This window comes from Abramis brama (genome assembly GCF_963993115.1).
Source record: "Abramis brama genome assembly, chromosome: 1".
Taxonomy (NCBI): domain Eukaryota; kingdom Metazoa; phylum Chordata; class Actinopteri; order Cypriniformes; family Leuciscidae; genus Abramis; species Abramis brama.
In genome coordinates this window covers 58,051,522-58,059,163 of record NC_139963.1, presented here as the reverse complement: position 1 = coordinate 58,059,163, position 7,642 = coordinate 58,051,522, and the positions used below count along the sequence as shown (strand labels likewise).

At 38.1% G+C, this 7,642-nt stretch overlaps 1 long non-coding RNA gene across 1 annotated transcript; it reads left to right on the top strand.

Annotated features, from left to right (window-relative positions):
* Nucleotides 1-5,204: 5,204 nt before the first annotated feature.
* On the top strand, nt 5,205-5,619 carry LOC311096376. The gene is made up of 2 exons (XR_014609019.1): nt 5,205-5,314; nt 5,510-5,619. It is a non-coding gene; the product is annotated as an uncharacterized lncRNA (long non-coding RNA).
* Nucleotides 5,620-7,642: the final 2,023 nt, after the last annotated feature.

Genomic DNA, 7,642 nt, shown 5'->3' with positions numbered 1-7,642 from the left:
GCATCAGGAAGTGATTCGGGGGAGGTCGGTGAAGCTGGCGGGCGAACCGGCGAGCTTGGTCGGGGTGGAGAGGGTTCCGGGACCCGCTGCGAGCGGCGCTTCTTACAGCGCGGCATCGCGGCGGAGAATGCAGGCTTCGAGAAGGATGCCAGGCGGGTCCTCAGAGCCACCATAGGCAAAAGCTCGCAGTGAGGGCAGCCGCCGTCAGCGAGCACGAGCGCTGCATGGTCCTCACCGAGGCAGGAAACACAGATGACGTGGTCGTCTCCCCCGGCGAGTGGGGCTCTGCACGAGCCGCAGGATTTAGGCATCTTTAGAAAGACGCCGCTCTTTTAGGGGGTGAGTGCTACGAGAACACTCACACACACACACAAAACAGAGCACAATAAAGGATATGGGCGTCGGAAAGCGCAGCAGGTACGGCTGTAGAAGGCGGCGTAGGCCAGCGGCTTCGAGGGCTCGTCCCGCTGAAGTGCTTGCTTCGAACGACGCTGCTTCCGTGATCCAGCGATGCGTGCGCTTCGCTGAAGAGATTAAAATCAAGTGAGTCAGCCTTCTCGAGCTCATTTTATAGAGGTAAGCCACGCCCGTCTCGGCGGGAAGTGGCGAGGAGGGCGCGAAGCGCCCTCATTGGTCTGATGTTGCATCAGCCTGCGCTCGATAGGCTTATGCAGTTGCCGCAGAGCAGCCAATGAGCAGACAAGCCGTCTTGCTTCAGCTGTCTGCTGCTGCCGCAACGCGTTTTACATATATGAAAAATTAAAGGATAATTTTTGCTTCAGTGTTTCGTGAAAAGAGACTTTTCCCGTAGCGTTTTGATAAAACGCAGTACGAGAGAACTCTCGTAAGAGAACCACTGTACACACCCAAATCAAGACTACATAAATATATAACAATACAGGTCATTATTATTAGCTCTGATAAGGTTGTGTGTAAAGCTCCTTTTTTTAAATAAAACCATGTATTATGTATTATATGTCACCACATAGCTCCCATAGCCGCAAGCGCAAGGCAACACTGTGTGCATGTAATACTCATTAGGGCTGTCAAAATTGCTCAAAAATGACGTTCGAATATTCCCTCTAAAAAAAAACCACAGCCTATATTCGAACTATTCGAACATCTGGTTTGCGTATTTTGTCAATGTTGCATTATGTAACAAATGTTGCATTATATCAGTAACAGGACAAATTAATACAAATAATAAATTAATACATAATTAATACATAACTACTTGTATAGGTAGTTTATTTAAGTTTAAACATATTTGACTACGTATTACCTACTACACAAAGCACAAAAACAAGTAAATCAACTAATGGCCAAGACCAGACCTCACTCGCTCGCTCGCTTGCTCACTCGCAGGCACTCTTTCTCTCTCTCTCGCCCTCACCCTCATACTGCGTTCACACCAAAGGCGAATACAGCGTCTGGCGCGAGTGATTTCAATGTTAAGTCAATGTAAAGACGCGTTTACGCGCGTCTGGAGGTCTTGCGGCGCTTTCTGCGCATAATAACGGTTTAAATGAACAACAACAAATAGCAAATGTTGAGTGCTGATCAAGAGTTTTGTGCAAGCAATTTAAGGTTGTGACTCTTATATAGCAGGCTTCATTCAGTGATTGAAACAAATATTATTAACATTAATTGAAGTTTTACAGTATATAGAACCGACATTGAATGCTCCGAGCGAGCTGTGCTGTGGTAAACGGAATTTTCCTTGCCATGAAACGGTAAATAATCAAACCAGTGGAAGCCTTCAGTGCATGAAACTGCTGTATCTAAGCTACCTTATTTCTGTTTAACGTTAAGCTTCTTCCTGTTAGCTGTCCCTGACCCCTCAGGCAGCGCGCCCACTCGCAAAGCAGACAGCCGCGCCTCTGCTACCGCGGGCGTTTTTCCACATTCGAATATTAATTTTCACCTTCGAAATTCTGTTTTTTAAAACTAGAATATTCGTTGACAGCCCTAATACTCATGGGAGTTGTAGTGTTGTAGTGTCACACTTATTTCAGATGCCTTTTGAAAAGACTACAATTATTCAACCCGCCAAATTGGCTAGTTGTAGCGACTATGTTACCTGCCACGAGCAAAATCCACCCGCATTTGGCGGGTTGGCGGGTGTTAATGTAAAGCCCTGATGGTAACCCCTACTACTCAGCTTTCTTCATCCATGTTTTCGGCAGGTTTCTGCTGGTGAAATCAAACGTACTCGCACTGATCTGTGATAGGTCTGTTAGCGCATTAGCTCCAACCCCCTATGGGTTGCGTCCAACCCACACAATTCTGACTCTATATCTCGCTATTCTGACTTTATAACACGCAATTGCGACTTTATTTCATGCAATTCTGACTTTATATCTCGCTATTCTGACTTTATAACACGCAATTGCGACTTTATTTCATGTAATTCTGACTTTATATCTTGCAATTCTGAGAAATAAAGTCAGAATTGCGAGATGTAAACTCGCAATTGTGAGATGAAAAGTAGCAGTTATCTTTTAAAATGTTTTATTCTGTGGCGCTTCCATATGACAACATTAAAACATGGATGTAAATGATTTCGTGCAAATTCTATAGCATTCTGACCACTGTAATATTACTTCAGAAAGCTGTTCATTAACAATAACGGAAAACATACCCGTGATGTCCGTTAGCAAATAATGCAGTTATAATCCAAGTGTTAATATCCTGCATTTTACAGTAATATTACCTGAAAACATCAATCCAGAGTGTAAGTCGTTTTTCGGCGTGCTCCTGAAGACCGCTGGGTTTCAAAATGCACATCAGGATTGGTTAGAAAAGAAAAGGCAATGCTTAGCAGCGGGGTGATTTGAATACACAATTTAGATATCTTTAGAGTAATTTTGACAAGCCAGAATGTTATTTCCAGATATCTACATTGAAATTCTTCCTAGTTACAAAGCTAAATGCAGATATCTCCAAAGAAAGGACTTCCTAGTCAAAAATAAGTTAGAGAAATACATAACAGAATTGCAGATATCTTTAAATGAGATTTGACTAGGAATAATTCCAATTCAAGATATCTCTTATTAAGTTCTGCCTATAGTCAAAAATCCAATTCAAGGTATCTACAATTGTAATTTGACTAGTAAACAATTACTTTCAGATATCTACAAATGTATTTTGGATATATTTAAAAAATATGAACTATAGATATATTCAATTTGATTTTCACTAGTAAAAAAACAGTTAGAGATATCTTGAGTTAGAATTTTTACTAGTAATAATTCAGTTAGAGATATCTCTAATTGAATGATCACTATTGTAATTTGAGATATCTCTAGTTAGGATTATGCCCGGTACAAAATCAATTTTAGATATCTTTAAAAACTCAAAACTCATTTGAAGATATCAGGAAATATTTTACAATGGAAGAATATGACTAGTCAAAATAGTATTGTAGATATCTTGAATGTATTTTATGACAAGTCAAAATTGGAATTAAGATATCTGGAATTTGAATTTTGACTAGTCATAAAATACATTTAAGATATCTAAAATACTGTTTGTAGATCACTTAAGATATCTGTAATTTTAATTTTGACAAGTTAAAACTAAATTACAACTAGTCGTGCCAGGGGTATTTAATGCTAAAACGGCTTGCCATACTAGCGAGGAAAGTCTCGAAGAAATAAGAATGGAGCCGCCGCATGTCCTTGTTTTATGCCCCGGGTATTTGCCGCATTTTTTTTATTTATTTTATTATTTACTTTATTTTATTATGCTTGCAAACAGTACAGAGATGACAATCATGGTATACAATACAATTTTGTAACAAATTTATAAAAAAGATGTACAAAATGTAACAACAATATGTACAATGTTATCTGAACATACAGAATAAAGGAAGAAGTTAGCAATGCGTAACTAACTAAAACAAAGATAAAAATAAAATAAAGGAGAAATAGTTGATAGAAAAAACATTAAAAAGTGTAAGATTTAATTTTATACATTTTATACATCATTTAGTGTAAACCAATTAAAGTAATTACAATTTGAAATAGTTTTAATTGCTTACTTATTTACTGAGGATTAAATATTTGGCGCGTCTTTGATCATCCACCATTGGCGGCCGATGACGTCACAGCGCGCGCCGTCTCTTCCGTCATTGAGTTTCAGCGTCGAGTCTTCTGAGGTGAGGAGAGAGCAAGGGTGCAGGGATTTGTATTATTTTGATGGACACCGCCATTGGCTAACGTAACCCCACCTGCAGTTAGCATCCCATTGACTCCCATTCATTTTGGCGTCACTTTGACAGCGAATAACTTCACATCTGAGGCGTTTAAAGACTCCATTTGTCCATTATTTATTTCTAAAGAAACACGACAATGTATAAAATGCTCCATTACCTTGTAGCTTATGTTATGGCCCTGTAGAAGCAGTTTTTGTAAAAGTAGGCTAATGATTGCGTCATAGCCACGCGACTCTCTGTCGCACAGTAAAAAATTACCGTATGGACAGGAGGAGAAGCTCGCAGGCAATATTTTATGAGCATAGACGTCTATAGAGAGCCTAAGTCCCGCCCCTCCGCTTCCGGCTCATGGGACCTTATTTCTGAAAAAATATGTATGGAAGTCAATGGCGAGAGATAACTTATCTTTTTATTCCGTCTGAACTGTGCCCTGAACTACACATATGATGTTTGTCAATTTAAAAGGTAATTATGAAAGTCAAGAAAGTCGCAGTTTTTCATAAAACAGAAGAGTAACGTTTAGTTTTATGTGAAAATCGCTCAATGAACTACATCTCTCGTCTCGCACTATGTACGTCACAAGATCCGTTGCTCGTATGTGTGCAGTCTGGCTCAAAACACTCAGGCATGACGGCTTTACGTTACGATTATAATGTAAGACTATAGAAAAAACGACAGACGTTAGCTTCAGTAAAGTTAGCTTCATTCATTGAGAGAAAAGGTATGACGTCACGCGTGCGCCTTTTGGGTTTGTAGTCTTTGTAATTACGTATTTTCACAGTCTTATACCTCAGCAGTTTTACATCAAACTGCGACTTTCTTGACTTTAAAATGTATCTTTTAAATTGACAAACATCATATGTGTAAATCAGGGCACAATTCAAACGAGATCAAAATATTTGTTGTCTCTCGCCATTGACTACCATACAATATTTTTCCGAAATAAGGTCCCATGGTGGTCGACAGGAAGGGGAGGGACTTAGGCTCTCTATGAGGCAATCGGGGGGACGTAGAGTCAAGGGAGAAGCCCATATAGAGTCCATAAAAGCAACGGGGAAAAATTGTGCAACAACGTTTTGAGGAATTGGAAATAATTCGGTATGTGGCAAGTATACATGAAGTAGCCTAACATTTATCCACGATCTTTAAATAATGTATCTACTTAATTAAATAATGAAGTATGGGTAACGGGGTATTAACGGGGGATGGAGAAATTATCATGAAATTATGCAATGGAAAAAAAAACATCTCAATGTCAATCGCGGTTAACTTTATTCCTTTATTTATTTACAGATACGCTTGAAGATGAATGTGATCCCTTTCATCCTGGTCGGAAGCCATATACAACATGTCCTATCCTACATAACCTAATGTAAAAAATAAAGAAAACCGTTTCTGTTCAAGTGTGTTTGTCCATGATTTATTAGCCAAAACTGCATGATTTAACAGCTCATCATTTTTTATAAATTGGAATATTATATGGTCAATGTATTACGTGAAGAGATGAACTGTACAATGAGTCATTTTAAGAGACTATTTAAAATTAATATTGAATGGATACGAAAATGACTCGAGGGGATAGTATATTGTATAGGCCGACTTACAGTATGGTTCCTTGGCTTATATAGTATTGTTTTGAATGGGTTATTATTCGGTTTAATGTAGATAGAGGGAAACGGAGAAGATAGGATTTTTTTGGTAAATGTGCTTTTTGGTAAATTTTTTTGAAAAAATTCAAATATGATTCAAATAGGAATTTTTGGAATTCAAATTAAAAAAATTAGACAAGTTTATGCACACATATGCATAAACGGGTCTAATTTTTTAAATTTGAATTCCAAAAATTCCTATTTGAATCATATTTGAATTTTGGAAGATTGTGCTGAGATTTAGGCCTACATTTAGGCTACTTATTTCTCTGTTATATATTTTATTTTGTGTGTTTTATTATAATTTATAGTTTATTATAAACAAACTAAAATTACTAAGAACAGGCTACTCTCACGATTCCAATCCAAAGTAGGCTATATTTTAATGTCGATTTTAGCCACTTCTTGTGTCAGGCCTATAATGTAAATTATCATGTTCATTATTGTAATATGAATATACATTTAACTTCTTAATAGTATGCAATGCATTAACTTAATATGGCGTACTGGCATTACATTTTAAAATAAATAAATACTATGCAAAATGACAAAAAATAATTAATCAGAATATGCTTACTTATCACAGGTTCTATCATAACTTCTTAATATTATGCATTAACTTTAAAGATAGCGTACTGGCGTTAAATTTTAAAATAAAGAAATAAATACTACGCAAAATGACAAAATAATTAATCAGAATACTTACCAAAATTTGCTGCTGTTCACGTTCGCCGTCTCTGCAAGATTCGGTGGGTGATTCAGATTGATTTCTCTTGGCACAGCTTTTAGAAGACTTACAATTGTCAGACGGGTTGCTCACGTCACTTCTACGTCATCAAGCTCAGTTTGAGTCTGCGCAGTACGCTGGACCCCCAGGAAGTAAGAGTTTCTAATGGGCTTCACTTTAGCTGTGTCCCAATGTGAAGGCTGCATCCTTCGAAGGACTGAAGACTTCAAGGATGCAGCCTATGCATCCTCCGAAGGACGCACCATGTAGCCTCCGTAGGATTTTCTAATTGCGCAGCCAGGTGTTCCCGATTACCGCTCCAGGCGCCAAGCAACGGTGCGAGAGTATGCTGCCATCCTGACAATTCATTTGATATGCTATGGAGCCAGAACTGGCTATTGTCATTTTTATGTTTTATTTTTTACTGGAGGACATGGTATTAAGGATGTTTCAGGTCATACTTTCGGCTTAGCCGAAGATTCAAATGTTCATTTAGCCTATATCTTACCCTGATGCGATTTTGTAGGCTAGTGTATTCTTTTTATTATGCACATAAATGGACCATGGTAAATATATTTACACAGGTTTTTAACCCCATTTGAATATAAAACCCATTTGAATATAAAAAGTCCAGTGCGAATGTTACTCCCGCTCGTCATCGGCAGCTGTCAGTCACTGTTGCTAGGCGACAAGAACAATCCTCTGTAGGCTAGACCGGTCCGAGCGCTTCAGATGCGCCCTTTGAAATGGGACGGAGCTGTAGTTAGCAACAATTTGTTAATATTGTAACAATAGGCCTACATTTTGTTACTTTAATTTTCAAAATAACCAGTGGTGGTATGTAAGGAACTACATACTTCGTTAATACTCGAAGTAATTTTCCCACACGGGACAGCAACACTACAAAACTGTTATTTTACAACATGATGCATTGTTTTACATTAAACTACACAAAAGTATATAGTTTAAATGTATCAACCTTGAAAATATTCTTAAGTAAAATGCAACATGCAGTAATAGAAATGCAGAATTCCTTTACTTTTACTCTTG